The sequence below is a fragment of the Peromyscus eremicus genome, chromosome 1 (assembly GCF_949786415.1).
Source record: "Peromyscus eremicus chromosome 1, PerEre_H2_v1, whole genome shotgun sequence".
NCBI classification, from domain to species: Eukaryota; Metazoa; Chordata; class Mammalia; order Rodentia; family Cricetidae; genus Peromyscus; species Peromyscus eremicus.
In genome coordinates, this window is record NC_081416.1 from 91,272,787 (window position 1) to 91,290,080 (window position 17,294).

The window sequence follows — 17,294 nt, forward strand, 5'->3', positions numbered from 1 at the left end:
CTCTGTCTGTTGTGTGGAGCTCAGCTTTCGTGCCCTGAGTTGGTAGACACCGCTCCTCCAGTTTCTCTTGTAAACTTGCAGAAATGCCCATCATGGCCCTTCCCTCCCATTCTCCTCATGGCTGAGATATATTATTATCTTTTCCTCTCTTACCTTCTTTTCTCTCTCCGTCTACTTATTGTTTGAGGCAGTATCTTCCTCTAGAGCTCGGGCTGCCTGGAACTCACACTCCTCCTTTCTTAGCCCCCCACGCGCTGGGATTAGGGTGTGTTGCACCACTCCCAGCTTAAGTATACATTCCTTTTTTAAGGAGTCCCTGCTAGCATTTTATTGGGAAAGGGATACTATTATCTCGGAGGAGGGACAGAGATTGGGATCTTGTGTGTATAGTCTGTGGTCTTGGGTTGGTCACTTGGGGACCCTAGAATTAGAGACACTGGAGTTAGCAAACTGCAAGATGGTGGCAAGGTTCCTCAGCTCTCCACGTTGAAATTTTCGTTTAGGATGTGGGAGTGGGAAGCTACACATGGTGTGTATTTGGCGATGATGGCAGCATTAGAGCATGTATGCAAAGAGGCCGGCACAGTGCCTGATCCTGAGTTCAGTGAATGACACCTGTTGTTGCCGGCCTGCTCAGCCGGCTTCTCAGTGTTCGTTCACTCAGGGTCTGCTAAGTGCTGGGCCTTCTCGAGAGTCACTAAGTTAACAGGGCAGGGAAATCAAGCTCCCAGAGAAACTGTCCAGCAATCAACCCCAGGGCGGGCTGCATTCTTGGCAAGAAGCCAAGTCTCCTCCCTTGGCGTCCCCTCTGTCCCAGGATGAGCTTTTGTTTTCCTGGTCCTTAAAACTTCTTCCCGGCCAAAGGTCAGATGGTCAGTCAAGAGACTCCCGAGCTGTGGTCCAGTATGCCTGTGTTGGCCCATTGCGTTTGTGCTGAGGGACACATGATGGTCGCTGATGGGATGAGTGATGAGCTGGAGATTTTGGTAGAGAGAGGCCAAATCCCTGTGTGGCTCCAGGAACATGGATAAATATAGCCAGAGTAATTGCTTATGTTCTTTTAAGGATTAAAAGTCAGCTTTCGGGCAAGCTGTGAAGCTCCGTGACCAGGACAGCGAGGGACACCAGTTCCTTTTTTTAGAGCTGTGGTCAGCACTCCTCGTGCTGGATCCTAGGCCTCAGTGACGCTGCTGTCACATGAATTTAGGGGTCACAGGTGTTCCTACCACATTCCATCAGCCAGCACTGGATCAGCTCACCAAAGATACTCAGTCAACACTGTTTTTAATTTTTTTCCCCCTGGGGCAGGGTTTTTCTGTGTAGACCTGGCTATCCTGGAAATAACTTTGTAGACCAGGCTGGCCTCGAACTCACAGAGATCCACCTGCCTCTGCCTCCCAATTGCTGGGATTAAAGGCATGTACCATCATTGTCTGGCTTTAATTGTGACTTTAATTATATGTAAATGTATGTATCTGTGCACGTGAGTGCAGGTACCCATGGAGGTCAGAGGGGCTGTTGAATCCCCTGGAGCTGGAGTTACAGACTTGTGAGCCACTCAGCTTGCATGCTGGGAATTGAAGTGAGAGTCCTTTGTAATAGTGGTGCATGCTCTTAACCATCTCTGCAGCCCCATCAGTGAACATTTTCAGTGCATAAATGGAAAGATTACATTTAAAAAATAACCATAGGGATAAGAGCATCTTAGTTAACAGTTACATCCTGATGTCAATTTCCTAGTTCTGAAATACATAACCGTGTTATAAGTGCCACCATTGAGAGAAGCTGATGAAGGAGTACTTGAAACTCTACTATTTTTATAACTTCCTGTATTCCTGAAATTGTTCCAAAATAAAAGTTAAAAAAAACCACACACACTAATAACCTTTAGTCAGAATCTTCCCAGCATTCCTGACAGTTGGCAGAGGCAGTGCTGGAAGACAAGTTAATTAAATCTCTCAGAGCTCAGAGCAATGCTTTTGTTTTATTATTATTATTATTATTATTTTTTTTTTTTTTTTTATTTGAACACAGAAATGGAGTTTTAATAGAATTCAGTCTCCTTGCTGGAGTATATAACACACCTTTTCCATTCTCTGCTGACAGATATACTTACAGGCCAATTTAGTAATTTGCAATTATTATTATTATTATTATTGAATGTAAAACACATGACTTAGTCCTGTGGCCCAAGACCTTAAATGCATAAGTAAGACACAGTGAATACAGTGGTTAGTCTTTAAATTTTTTCATTTCATTTTTTTTTTTCAAGGCAGGGTTTCTCTGTGTAGTTTTAGAGGCTGTCCTGGATCTCACTCTGTAGACCAGGCTGGCCTTGAACTCACAGAGATCCACCTGGCTCTGCCTCCTGAGTGCTGGGATTAAAGGCTGTGCACCACCACTGCCCGTCTTCATTTTTTTTTTTTTTTTTGTATGTATGCACGTGAGCATGGTGGGCAGGAAGAGGCCAGAGGACAGCTTGTTGGAGTCAGTTCCCTCCTTCCACCATGTGGGGCCTGGGAATTGAATTTAGGTGGTCAGGCTTGCCAGCAGGCACCGTCACCGCATGAGCTGTCTCACTAGCCCCAGTGATGCATCCTTATTCCACAACTTAGATTCCTTTTTCCAGGGATAATGCTTTAATATGACTGACTTTTGTGCCAGCTTTTTGAGTGCACTCTGAGTGTGGGTATATATGAATGGACATAAGCGTCTTCGTATGTACATAAATATACATCTACACACACTTTTCCCCACCCATGTGGTAGATCTTTTTTTAGCTATCTTCCCATGTACTAATACATCTTAGAGCAGTGGTTCTCAACCTCCTGATGCTGGGACCCTTTAATACAGTTCCTCATGTTGTAGTGACCCCCCCAACCATAAAATTATTTTCATTGCTACTTCATAACTGTAATTTTGCTACTATTATGAATCATAATGTAAATATCTGATATGCGATGCTGTGGGGTCATGACCTACAGGTTGAGAACCACTGTCTTAGAGGTCTTTTCTCATCACTAGGGCACTGGCTCCCTCCTCCTTTATTATGGCTGCACCCCATCTTCTTTTATGGCCCCCAAGTAGTGCACATTTATGTCATTCCTAATCCCCCAGCTTTTATACACAGTGCTACAATGAGTAATCGTGTGCATCTGTCATTTCCAAGTGTGGGAGTTGTTTATAAAATAAATTCCTAGAAGTAGAACTGGGTCAAAGGGCATGGGCCTCCTAGCCTTGGCAGTGCTGATGTGTCCTCTATAGAGCTTGCTCTGCTTTGCACACTCACCAAAGGATGTTTTACAAAATGCTTGTCACTGAAGTGAGTTTTAAAAAGTCACTTGGTGACTGCTTTGTGAGGCTGGGGCAAGCTTTGGGCCTCTACCAAGAGACACAGGAATGGAATGCTGGCTCAGAGACTCACAGAGGCCACCCATGACCTTGGGATAAGAACGGTGGTGGAAGGGTGGTGGATGGTGAAGAGGAAGGAATGGTGGATGGAACCACCTCCGCTCACAGCTGGGCCCTGGCACTCAAGGCTGCAGAGCATCTGAAGCGCTGCTCCGTTTCGTTCAGCCCCAGTTTCCTCTTCAAAGGAAAAATGCAATAATTCTGTTTGATAAGACGCTTGTGAGGTAGACACACACTTTCATGAAAATGATCTAATGTACTGTGTAGGAATATAGGAGGCGTTTGCTAAGTGGCTTACACCCGTACAAGCGTGTGCACACACTCATAAGCACACAAAGCCTGAGGTTCCATTTTTAGCCTCTGGTTCCTATAATAATACCCTTTAGAGCAGTGGTTCTCAGCCTTCCCAAAATGCTGTGACCCTTTAATACAGTCCTTCATATTGTGGTGATCCCCAATCATAAAATTGTTTCATTGTTACTTTATAACTGTAATTGTGCTTCTGTTATGAATCATAATATAAATGTCTGATATGCAGCAGCATATCTGATATGTGATCCCTGTAAAAAGGTCACTTGACTCCCAAAGGGTCAGGACTCACAGGTTGAGAATCATGGCTTTAGAGCAACATGTCTCAAAGTTAGGAATGTTGAGAGTCACAGAGGACCTTAGTTTGGACCAGGTGCCTGTGTCTTGTTTCAGGCTCAGGTCTATGAAATGAGAACTTTTGGAAAAGGAGTCCAGAGCCTCTAAGTTCAGGTTTAGAGATCTGAGTCATTCTGAGGTCGGTAGAGCACAGCTAGACAGCCCGGTCAATGTTAGTAGTTTCCACCTGTGGCTTTGCCAGTGGGATGCGCATCCACAGACAGATGTGGATTCCCAGGAGAAAGAGTGATGAATGAAGCCAGGGGGCAGATTTGCTACCCAGAAGGAAGCTTACTCAACACCCAAGAGAGACAGGCCAGGACCGTGCGCTGGAAGCCAGCCTGGCCAGAGCACCACTTGGTCCCGATCAGTCTGAGAGGACCTGCTCTGGTGACTGGCCTGTGGCTAGGGGCTGAAGATGGGGCCTTTGCTCATCCTGGCAGAAGAAGACGTGAGCCCATTGGCCTTTGAGCTCCAATCCCTCATATTCTCACTCAGGACTAACAAGCAATGGCCAGGGCTGGATTCTCAGGTCTAGCAAGTAAAATGCCCAGTTACGTTTGAACTTCAAATGAATCACATATGATCTTGTGGCACAAGCATGTCTCATGCAGTATTTGGGGCATCCTTATATGGAAATAATTGCATTTCATTTGAGATTTAAATTTGAGTATCCTGTGGTAATCTGCTACCCACCTAAGGGCTTCTCTGTTGAGATCTCTAATGGCAGAAGGGGCAGTGGAGCCCCCATGTGGTTGTTTTAGGCTTGACAGTCTGTGATCCTAGCCTTGGGTACTGTATCTGAGGAAGGTGAGGAACAAACATTGGCAGGGTGTGGACTTCCAGAAGAGAGGCAGCTTTTCCTACCTGAGCTGAGGGGTGTAGTGGGGACAAGAAATTCATCCATGCTGTTCTAGTACCTATGAGCCCCTGGCCCACAGTGTCCTGATCTTTCACTATTGTCCCACTTCAGAGATGAATAGACTGAGGCTTTGCCACGTTAAGGCTACAGGACTGTTAAGTGAAGGAGCTGGACTGACCCGTGGGGCTGCTGCCAGGCCTGGAATTAGCTAACCCTCTTCACCATGCCCTTCTCTCTGGCAGTCCTGAGGGTTTAGCATGGGAGTAGCCTCCGCCCCCAAATCCATGGGACAGGAAACATTCCCAGCTTCTCCTGGCACTGGGCCAGGATCTTATCTAGGCTCACATGCTTGCTGGACACTCAGGGGTGGGAGACTGGTTTGCATATGTCCCCTTCATCCCCCTCTGGCAAGGACAGTGTTGGGCATCTCCAACTGCCCCCCAGGCACTGCCATGGGCTACGGGGGTGCCCCTGCAAGAGCCCAGGATGAGGGGCTACCACTCAGGCCCAAACTTCCTTGAACCCTGAGGCTGGCTGGGAGGCTTCTCCTGCCTTTATCCCCAGAGCCAGGCTGCAGGGGGCCTGGTGGAACTCTGGTTCCCAGTCCCAGCCCCTCATCCCAGCCCCTCTCTGAGGAGGAGGCAGGCAGCCGGGGCTCTGCAGCCAGAGCTTTTCAGCTTGGAGCTCTGGAGCCAGATGTAACATTGACCTTAAATGGTAAAAGCTCCCCAGAGTGAAGAGAGGCTGGCCAGGGAGGAAAGGGGAATAACTCAGTTTTAGGTAAGTCATCGCTATTGCCTAGAATAACCTGCCTCTTCAGTCCGAGGGAAGCAGAGAGGCGCCTTCTCCTCCTTAAAGGTACAGGGTGCTGGGATGGGGGCACTTTAAGTTGCAGGGGAAGTGGCTTGGTTGGGTGCTATTTTAGCCGAGCATTTTTATTGTTGCTGTCTTAAGTTTTAAATAAGAAATGAAACTCTCGGTCCTCACTAAATCCTGCCTCTTCTGCTTGCTTCTGGAAAGCATGTGCAGGTTGGGGTGAAGATGTGACTTCTCACGGAGACCCTCAGCCCTGGCTTTCCTGTGGGATCCTTTGTGGCCATAGAGTAATGCCGGAGCTGTGCAGGATGGGCAGGGTGGGCTTGCTTCCCCGGGACTTCCGGTGCCTCTGCTTTCTTCTCCCTGGGGTCTACGTATGTGAACTGCTGTTGGTCCAGCCATCTCCATCCTTGACTCCGCTCCATTTCTATGCCTGACCTTCCCGACCTGTGCTCTGTCCACAGCTCCTGTTTCCATCTCTGAACCAATCTCTTTTTTTGTACCTGTCCCCTAGCCCACCATACCTTGCACCCTTTCATGGTGTGTGTGTGTGTGTGTGTGTGTGTGTGTGTGTGTGTGTGTGTGCGCGTGTGCCTGTGTTCCAGCCTGTGCCCCTCCAGAGGTCATTGGAGGCTGTTCCCAGCATGAGTGGCACTCAGACAGACTTTCCCAAAGGGAAGGTAGCAGGGCAAGGCCCAGGAGAGGCCCAGCTGCCGGCTTCCTTCTGCGCAGTAAACAGTTGTAAAAGCTGGAGAGGCCTCACAGTCTGCATAAACAAGAGCATGGCCTGGGACCCCTGGCTGGCGCTCCTGCCTCCACAAGTGACAGCTGCTGCTCTTTAACACTCTTCAGGCAGCTTTGGGGTGGCAGAGGAAGTGAGGCAGCCCTGTACTTGGCTGAGCTTCATTCTGCCTGGAGGAGGAGGAGGAAGGTGCCAGAGCTGCCAGGCTGGAGCACAAGTGAGGCAGGACCTGGTAGGAAGGTAACACATGCCAGTGGGGTCTGTGCAGCTACCTCCTCCCCAGTTCTGTGACTTGCCTAAGGCACAGAAGAAGGGTCAGAGCTGGGATTTGAAAGCCGGTCTGCATGGGTTCCCTCCTGACAATTGTGAGTGCCTCCAATACTGGCCTCTGATTTTCGACTAAGCGACAAAACGGTTGTCATTGTTACGTTTGGTTCCTAATTCCGTGGCATGTGTGCACATGTGTTGGAGGTGGCTGTTTGTACTCAAGCCTATGTCTCCTCCCATATGCGTGGTGGTGAGTCACTTCCATGCACCCTTTATGACCCTCTGGGAAGGAAAACTGCTAATTGCCACAACACGAACAAGACGTTGCCTGCAAATGTATTTTCTGAGCCACAGAGAAGTTGCACAGCTGATTTAACCCCAGTTGACTATCTCTAGAGGTTCTGCTCTTGACACCCCCCCCCCCACCCACACACACACACTCATGCCTCATTCACCTCTGCTGGGTCCTGTTTCTTGAGAGGACAGTAGGAGGAACACAAACCGTCATGCTCATCTGGGGCTATGACATGAAGTGTCACATGACCCCACAGCATTGCTAGGACATATGTCTGAACCTCAGCTTTACAGATGGGGGCCTAGGGCTAGAAGGCATTTAGTGCCGCCAAGTGACCCAGTATCTTAGGTAGGTTGAGTAAGAACCATGTGATTCCCAATTCCCAATAGGCCCAGGGCTCTTAGTTTGGGGATAAAGCATTCTGGGAGTTCTTGGGAGGAAACTGGATTGTTTATATGATAAATGGGCTCCAGCAGTTGGGAGACTGAAGTCCTCTCTCTAGCGCAGGCTGGTTCTCTCTAGGATGGGAGAACTTCTGCAGTAGATGTCATTCTGCCTGTAGTTAGTAACTCAGGTCCCAGGGCTAGTTATTTAGTGCTGCTATCCAAACAGGGAAATCAAAGAGAAAGGAAAAGGGGCCATTATACCAGCCCTGTGGACTTAGGGGTTCAGGTGGCAGCCCTGGTCAACCTCACATGGTGGACCTTTGGACCTGGCTCCTGAGCAGAGGTAACTCTTGTCTGTGACCTTGAGCAAACCTTGCCTACCCTGCTAGGGACTTCTCTAGGGGAGCAGAAAGCAAGTGACAACCAGACAGAAAAGCTTCCCCAGCCAGTGACAGATATAAAAAACTGTGCTAGGACTGGCCTTAGGCACAAGATTGGATCCTTCAACAATCCATCATGGATTAGGGAGGGTCTCACAAGGCCCCACCCTTTCCCAGGAGCTGTTGGCGGTTAATGGTTGTCTTGGTGCCATTTGTTTGCATCAGTGTAGCTGCTAAGTTGCCTGTATTCTAGTGCTAGCCCCTACCCATGCTACCCATGCTTACACAGACAACCCTGGTTAACTCAGTGGTCAAAAGAGAAACAGAAGTAAGACACAGCAGAAGAGGCCTAATGGAGAAGGGGGAGCAGGAATGGGAGGGAGATAAGAGAGAGTATTGAGGGTGAATATGATCACAATTCAGTGTGTGTGTGTGTGTGTGTGTGTGTGTGTGTGTGTGTGTGAGAAATTGTCAAAACAATCTTGAATTTAGCCAAATGTCTTCTCAATAACAACATGGTTAAATAATGTAATTAAAGTTTTACTTCTTATTATTTTCCTTTATTTATAATTTTTATTCAACTATTTTCTGGTAGTAACAGTAGTTTATGCTTCTGCTAAGCTTTCTTGGGGAATACAGAAATGAGAATAAAAAAGAAATTCAGAAGTAATTATAAAGAGAAGAACCACTTCAGAATCTCATCATTCAGAGCCAAATATTGCTACTATGATGGTATATTTCTTATTTACATTTTTACCATTCAGGGACTGACCAGGCCAGACCCTGCTTAGCTTCTGAGATCATATGAGATTAGGCATGTTTCAGGAGGTACATCTATAAGCTCTTCTCCACCCTTCTTCTCTCCTCCGTTTTCCTGCTTTTGAGACAAGATCTTAGATAGCCCAGATTGGCCTCGAACTCAACAAGTAGCTGAAGATGGCCTTGAACTTCTGATCTTATTCCTCAGTACCTACCACTGCTCTCAGTATATGTGCTGCAGTTTATCAAACTCAGAACTTCATGTGTTCTGGGTGCCATAGTTATATTTGTCAACACAAACCTAAGAATCCCTGGGAGGAAGGAATCTCAACTGAGGAATTGCCTCCACCAGACTGGGCTGTGGGCATGTCTGTGGGGCATTTTCTTAATTGCTGATTGATGTGGAAGGGCCCAGTGTGGGCAGTTCCATCCCTGGGTGAGTGGGCCTGGGCTATATAAGAAAGGTAGCTAAGCAAAGCCACAGGAAGCAAGCCAGTAAGCAACATTCCTCTGTGGTTTCTGCTTCAAGCTCTTGCCTTGAGTTCCCGCCTTGGCTTCTCTCTCCCCAAGTTGCTTTTGGTCATGGGTTTATCCCAGAAAGCAAACTAGACCACTGGAAAAGCAGCTTACCAACTGAGCTGTATCCCAGCCCTGGAGAGTCTTTACATTGTTCTATGTTTTTATGAAACTAAGACCTCGAATGGCTTTGCAGTCTGATTTTTTTTTTTTTTTTAAAAAGATCACATTTCACTGTGATCTTTTCTCTGCATTGTTAGCGATTCTTCAAGCACAGTGGCTTTGCAATGGATTCGCCGTGCAGAGTCATGTTAGCTGTGGAAGTTTAATCAGCCTTCCTGTTAGGGGTGTTTGTGGTGTGGATTTCCCTAGAGGATTATCTGAGGGACACACATGGCATGATGGCTTTCCCACATGTTTGGAAACTCAGTTCTCAGAGGCGGATATGTGCTGTGTGGCCTGAAGTGTAGGCCCGGTCTGCAAGATGTCTGTCAGTGGGGTGCTGCCCAGCCTTAAGCACAGACAATCACAAGGTCTGGACACTCTTTCAAGATCCTCACAGTCTTTTGTACCAAGGAGGGATTCTGTGTTTGAAGTCCAGTGTCTGGGAAAAGAGTTGCTATGAACAGGTAGGCCTGGGCAGATCCAGAAGTGGTCATCCACCAGTGTGCCTTCGACAGCTTTCTTATGCTTCCTTGTCTCTCTTCTTGGGAAAAAGAGAGCAGGTCTTGGTGTGGAACCTTTGGTAAGCAATAGCTGGAGTGTAATAACTGTTTTCATTGCATTTATAGCTCTCTATTTGTGTTAACTGGTACTGACTTTTATCACTTTAGATAGGACATAGCGTTTCCCCTTTAAATAAATGTGACAGTGGTTGCTGGCATGCACCAAATGCCTGTTGTGTGCTGGGTGATAGTCAGAGCTTCACCAGCAGTGGCTCGTGAAGCTGTCATGGCAACCCTTCCAGGCAGTTGCCATCATTGTCTTCAGTACAGATGAGGCACAGAGAGGGGAAGATAAGGACCTTGTCCAACAACATAAAGTTAGTAAGTGGTAGGGCCCAGATTCCAACCTTGGTTCATCACTTATAAATGAAAGAATATTAAGTAAATAGATGTATAGGCAAGGTCAAAATGACCAGAGTCATGTGCAAAGGATCCAACTAGCCAATAGCTTGTGGAATAGTGAATAACAGTGCTAGTCATGTTGGGGGAGCTCAACCCCGTGACGATGAACATGGACACTCTTCACAGCCTGCTGTAGAAGTGAGATGCAGTTCCCAGAGTGGCCTCCCTGAGAACGGACACACAGGCCACAACCAGTTCTCCTGCTGACTCAGTGAAACAGCAGATGCTTCCAGAAGCTCTGGGCTCAATAGCAGCAAGCTGAAGACACACAGCATAGACCTGTTGTACAGGTGTGGTCGGGTGCACACTGAGCCTCTGTGGAGAGGTGGTTCTGTGTTAACCAGCTCTGCCCTCATGGTCACATGGAGAGATGGCACTTTGTGCAGAGGGCAGCATGGTGCTCTGGGCTGAACATGTGGCAATCTCACTGACCAGACATATCTGGAACTGCATTGAGTGCGGCAGCCTCAGTTTCCCCACCTGTGGTATGGACAGTGTCTACTCTGTAAAGTTGGTCCCTCAGCCTATTGTCTGTGTTTAGCCACCATCTGTTCCTTTCCAGAAGTCCCAGAAAGAAGACTCCTGCTCTCAGTCTGAGGCTCTGACTATACATAACCCTGTGTCCTGTTCTTACTTGTGTAGACAGTTCAAGGCCAGCAGCAGACTCATTGTCCAGAGGACTATCTTTGACCCCTGGTAGGGTCTTCAGAAGGCCCCATGAGGGACACCGCCTTCCTTTACTCCCTAAAGCCTGTTGGGAATCAGAGGCTAATCTCCCTGATATGGTAGGTAAAGCTCCTATGGAAGAAGGAATTATATGGAGGCCAGAGGCTTTCTAATAGTACCCTGAGCAGACTGACCCCTGGCCCATGTCTTAGTCACTGTACTACTGTTGTGAAGAGACACTATGACCAAGGAAACTCATATAAATATAGAAGAAAGCTTTTTACTGTGAGCTTGCTTACAATTTCAGAGGCTTAGTCCATTATCATCATGGCAGAGAACATGGTGGCAGGCAGAAGTGGTGCTGGTGAAGTAGCTGAGAGCTACATCCTGATCCACAAGCAAAGTGGGGGCATCTGCCTTGGGCTTTTGAAACCACAAAGCCCACCTCCAGTGACATACTTCCTCCAACAAGACCACATGTACTCTGACAATGCCACACCTCCAATCCTTCTAATCCTTTCAAATAGTGCCACTTTCTGGTGACTAAGCATTCAAATATACGAACCTATGGGGACCATTCTTGTTCAAATCACCACACCCATAGGGGAGTCAGGACCCTTTAAACCTCAGAGCTGGAGGAGCTAGCACTAATTCCACAGAGAAAGAGCAGGGGGAGGGGCTAAGCTGTCCACCAGAGCATGCCTCTGAGCTCTATCAGAGTCCTGCCCTCAGTGGAGCCAACTGGTACTATCATCTCTCATGCAACACAGCGAGTGTCTGGCTGGTACCTTTCAAGAGACATGAGCCTCAAGAGATGGGTGCATGCCTTGGTGAGAGACCCTGAGGTTAAGAGTCACATGAGAGTGGGAGCCCTCAGCTCCTGTCCTTTCCACTCACAGGATGTTTGACTTTTTGCTTTCAGATATGCCTGGTAGAGGACTTGTGTAATATAAGCTTTTCCTGTACAAGACTTGCTCCAACTGGAAGGACTTAGACTGATTTTTTGTATGTATGTGTGTGTGTGATGTGTGCTTGTGGATGTGTTCTTGAACATGTGTACATCTGAGTGTGGAGGCGAGAGGTCAATATCACATGTCTTTTATCACTCTCCACCTTATTTTTTGAGACAGGGTCTCTCACAGATAGGGACATCTGAACTTAAGTCCTTATTCAGGACCTTACTCAACCCAACTAAGCTATCTTTCCAACCCTTGATTTTTTTCCCCCTACAATCTAAGTTCTATGTAGGCAATTCCAGGCAGAAATTAAATGTTTTCTTTACCTCCTTCTTTTGGGTTACTTCTGAGCTGCCATTTTGAGCAGGATGTATATGTCACACCTGATGTAACTAATATCTCATTAAATTCATATATTAGCCATCTGTGGTGGTTTGAATGGGAATGGCCTTTATAGGCTCATATATTTGAATGCTTGGTCCCAGTTGGTGGAACTGTTTGGGAAGGATTAGGAGGTATGGCCTTGTTGGGACAGGGGTGTCACTGGGGTGAGCTTTAAGGTTTCAGAAAGTCCACATTGCCTTTCAGAGTCTCTTTCTCTGCCTCACAATTGTGTCTCAAGATGTGAGCTTTCAGCTACTGCCCTAGTGCTATGCCTGCCTCCCTGCTGCCACGCTCCCCATGATGGCCATGGATGCTAAGTCTCTGACATCATAGACCCCAAGCAAACTCTTCCTTTTATTAATTAATTAATTAATTAATTAATTAATTAATTAATTTCCTCTGTGTGTGTGTGTGTGTGTGTGTGAATGTGAATGCACTCAAGTGAGAGTGCTTGCTTGTATGCACTGTGTACCCACTGCACCATCTCCCTGGCTCCAAACTCTCCCTTTTATAAGTTATCTTGGTCATGGTGTCTTATCACAGCAACAGAAAAGTAACTAAGACACCATCTAAGGGTGATAGTTAGGAGCCGACTGACTCAGGAAGGCTAGGTCACTGAGTCAGGATCACAAATCTAGTAACTAGTCTTTGTTTCTTTGAAATGGGGTCTTGCTATGCAGCTAGGCTGGTCTACTACTCACTCTGTAGCCCAGGCTAACCTGGAACTTGTAGTGACCCTTCTGCCTCAGCATCTCAAGTGATGCTTACACATGTGAGCCACCAACCTCGCCACCAGAGACAAGATCAACCAAGCAAACTGCACACTCCTGAGTCTCCAGCTTGTGTCTCTGCACCTTACACATTGGGACTCAGGGCAGGGGAGGATGTTGAGCCTGCCATTCCTACTCCTTCATGAACCAGTCCCAGAAGGCCTCAGTGCAGTTGCTCAGAACAGAGGCCCTGACTCTTGGAGCATGAATCAAGGGCACCTGCATCCCCATCCCAGGCCTGCTCTACTCTGTCCCCCACCCCCACTTGTCTTCTTTCAATATGTGACAATCTTTCTAAGGTCTCATAATCTTCCCCATGAACAAGCCCCTTCCTCTGTTTGGAAAGAAAACATAAGTCTAACATCATGAGCTTTCTGCTGGCAAGAAATGCCAAGTCCTGCACTGTGAATCTTGAGCCGCCGTCTATGGTTTATCAAGGATTTTGCCCTGAGAGTTCATAGAAGCTTCCACAGTCAACAGAGATGGTCAAAAGTAACAAGTGATCCAAGACCCAACCCCATCTCCACAAGTTGCCTTGTGCCCTTGGACAAAAAGCTTAACCTTTCTCTGTCTCCCCCACATAATTATGTCAACAGGGCTGCTCAAAGGGTCATTATGAAGAGGAAATGGAATGCTTTATCTAAACCATTGCACATGTGAAGCCGTTTTTTACATGTTCAGGGTCTCAGAGGGTAAAGTGCTTGCTGTAAAAGTGAGAAGACTTGAGTTCAGATGCCCAGTTTGAGGATATAGTCCATCACGGTGGGAAAACATGGCCACAGGAGCAGCTTGGGGCTATGGCAGCGGGAGGATGAGCTGCTTGCTCACGTCTGGGCAGACTAGGAAGCAGAGAAAGGGGGATTCTGGTGTTCAGTTGGCATTCTCCTTTCTCCCGTTTATTCAGTCCAGGACCCAGCTCATAGGGTGGTGCTGCCCACATTTGGAGTGGGCTTCTCTCTGGAAATGCCCTCATAGGCATACCCATAGGTGTGCCTCACCAATGCCCTAGGTGTTTGGTTCTTAACCCAATCAAGTTGACAATCAAGAACAACTGTCATAGAGATAGACATTGTGGTGGTCATGACAGTGACCTTCCAACATATGGATGCATAATGTCACCACTGGGAAATACTTATGAATATTAAGGACGTTTATTTGTTTCTACTTTTTAAAGTAAAAATAGAAAACAATTTCCAAGGTTTTCCCTATGTTCTGTCAGGCTATCTTGTATTTCTTTTTTTGTTTGTTTTATTTTTGGAGACAAGATCTTGCTATGTAGCCCAGGCTGGCCTTGAACTCATGATCCTCTTGCCTAATCACCCAAATGCTGGGATTACTTGCATACACCCTAAGTCCTGGCATGTCTTGTATTCCACAGATGGGCCAACTGTACTAGGAGGGCCATTTCTTTAGGGCACAGGCCCAGCCTGACCAGGCTCCAGTGATTTCTACTCTCTAAGTTTTCAGAAGATCTTGAATGACCCAGCATGAGTTCAGCAGCAACAGTCAGTGCTCAGGATCATGAGACACAGATGTGGTTATGGAGAATCAGCGCTTAGATGATCGGTTTTCAACCTGTGGGTCGAGACCTCTTGGGGGTTGGATGATCCTTTCACATGAGCCCCGTATCAGATATCCTGCATATAGATATTTACATTACAATTCATAACAGTAGCAAAATTACAGTTATGAAGCAGCAACAAAACAGTTTTATGGTTGGAGATGACCACAACATGAGGAACTGTATTAAAGTGTTGTAGCATTGGGAAGTTGAGAACCTCTGTCTTACATGCAGGGTTTCCTCAAAAAGGGGAAACTGCTGAAATCAAAGGTGTCTTCAAAGAGGTTTTGACTTGTTAACTTGGTTTGGCCTTTCTGTCTCACCTGTTAAGCTTCCCCACCCAGTCCCCAGCACGTCACAGAGAATGACATCCATCACGTGTGGGAATTTCACCTTTAATCGGTTGGAGGGCAGCTTTATTTTCTTGCTCTTGTCCCTGTGTGGCCAGCATATACAGACAGATATGGCATTCCAGGACATTCCCTGACTCAGGGGCAGACTACTTCTTACTTCTGCTGGACCCAGGGAAAACAGGTATGGGAGTGTTGGGCCTTGAAGATTTCATGTCTTAGACCCAGAAATGCTGGGCAAGTTGTCCCTAGATCAGTATTCTTACAGTTTGGAAGGCACCAAACTCATGTATGCACACAAAGCACCTTTTCGGAGTTCAGAGAGGAAGGCTCCATTTGATGAAATCTGTAGGGATGTGTTTTATTTGATGACAACAAGAATAACAACAAAAGGCTTATTATTATTGCTATACCAGCGAGCATTAATTGAATGTCAGCTAAATACTGTGTCGGTACATTACCTATACCATTTCATATCTTTGTTACTCTGTGAGGTAGTTAATAACATTATTTCCATTTAAGAGAATTGAGACAGGATCACACAGGTGGAAAGTGTCAGTGCCAAGGCCACATTGCCCTTGGTTGCCAAGTGTGTACAGCACATTGAGAGCTAGAAATTCTAGCTCTAATCCCAGCACTTGAGAAGCAGAGGCAGGCAGAGCTCTATGAGTTTGAGGCCAGCTTGGGCTACATAGTGATTTCCAAGCAAACTAGGCTTATGTAGCAAGACCCTGTCAGAGAGAGAGAGAGAGAGCACGCACGCGTGAGCAAGAGCAAGAGCAATAGCCGGGATGAGGGGAAAGGGTGGAATTCACACTTGGGAGTTGACTAGGCCAGGAGGGAAGTACAGGTTGAATTGTAAGATGTCAAAAAAGTTTGCCCAAGGGACTGGAGAGATGGCTCAGAGGTTAAGAACACTTGATGCTCTTGGAAAAGATCCAGGTTTGGTTTCCAGCACCCACATGGCAGCTCACAACCATTTGTAACTCCAATTCTAGGGGATCCAACACCCTCTTCTGGCCTTTGTGGGCGCTGTACACACATGGTACATCTACATACATGCTGGCAAAATACTCGTACCTATAATAAGAAACAAACAAACAAACAAAAAAGGTTAGCTCATTGTAGGTTTCCAGAGAGGTATTAAGAAATGGTAATTCTGTGGCAGGTTTTCCGTGGGTCTATGGCAGGCAGTGAATGAATGGATGAGTGAGACCTCCCAGGTGTGAAGACAGTGAAAGGTGTTCAATACCCACCCCTGGTGCCATTTCCTGAGAAGAAATAAAGCTAGCATAGAAGGGGTGATCCCTGCTCCTAAGCCTAGCTCACACTGTGCCCAGGAGCAAGCTGTTGCTCCTTTCTCCAAGGGCTTGGTTCCTCACTTGGAGACTGTTTACTCTGCAAGGCCCAGGGATCTACCCGACAGTTGCATGATTGAGGCCATTCCAGGGCAATAATTGTGACAGACACTGTGTGGGTGACAAGGAGGGGCCTTGCAGGTGTGTTTAAGAGCCAGCTGTTAAGGCTCACTCTCTGAAAGGCCCTGCAGTACCCCTGGGGACAGCTGGGCTGGCATCAGGCTGTGCTTAAGGAAACATTTACTGTTGGAGGAATGCCTATTTCCCTGTCGTTTTGTTAACAAGATGCTTGATTCATGCTTCAGTTTAGACATCCACCGCTCAGATCAGAGCCAATGGTCTTGTTTCCATCCTTAGCAGAGCTGTGAGGGCCTGGTTCCCTTTCCCCAGGCTGTACGTTCACTTGCTCCAGGCTCTCTGGCTTTAGGAGCAGGAGAGTGCTCATAGACCCTGGAGCTCAGTTCTGGGGAGGGGATGAACCTTATAGACACTAGAATTTCGGAAGTCCAGCAAACTTTGGGCACACCTTTAAAGTTCCTGAAGTGGAGAACTGGGGAGCCCAGGAAGACCCAGGAGATGGACTGTGCAGCCAGCAGACACCCACAGCACTGGCTTTGACTGTGTTTCCTATAGTCTCCTGAGGACCACAGAACCTGCACCTGGAGAGCTTTTCACGAGTTAGTTCTCCAGAGTTCAGTTTCAGGCACTCATTAGATGGGACAACCAAGCTCACCGCTGCCTGCCCTGCCCCCAGACTCTTGCTAGCATCTTGGGGACCCCAGGCACTTCTGTCTACATGGGTCTTTTCCTCCTTCAGAAAATATTCACAGGCTAGGAATGCAGCTCAGTTGGTTGAGTATTTGCTTAGCATGCACAAGCCCTGTGCATAAAACTGGAAATGATGGCCCACATCTGGAATCCCAGCACTCCAGAAGTAGAGGGAAGAAGATCAGGAGTCTAAGGACATCCTCGGCTAAGGAGAGTAAAAAATAACTTAAAGTGTTATTTTCTAGGCTAGTGGGAAGATAAACATATCTACCAAA

At 47.1% G+C, this 17,294-nt stretch overlaps 1 protein-coding gene across 1 annotated transcript in view; it reads left to right on the plus strand.

Annotated features, from left to right (window-relative positions):
- Nucleotides 1–5,641: 5,641 nt before the first annotated feature.
- The window catches only part of Irag1 (inositol 1,4,5-triphosphate receptor associated 1), a 108,733-nt gene continuing 97,080 nt past the window's right edge, over nucleotides 5,642–17,294 (plus strand). The window contains exon 1 of the mRNA XM_059268848.1: nucleotides 5,642–5,776. The gene's annotated coding sequence lies outside the window, so the exon portion shown is untranslated. The remainder of the gene's footprint in view (nucleotides 5,777–17,294) is intronic.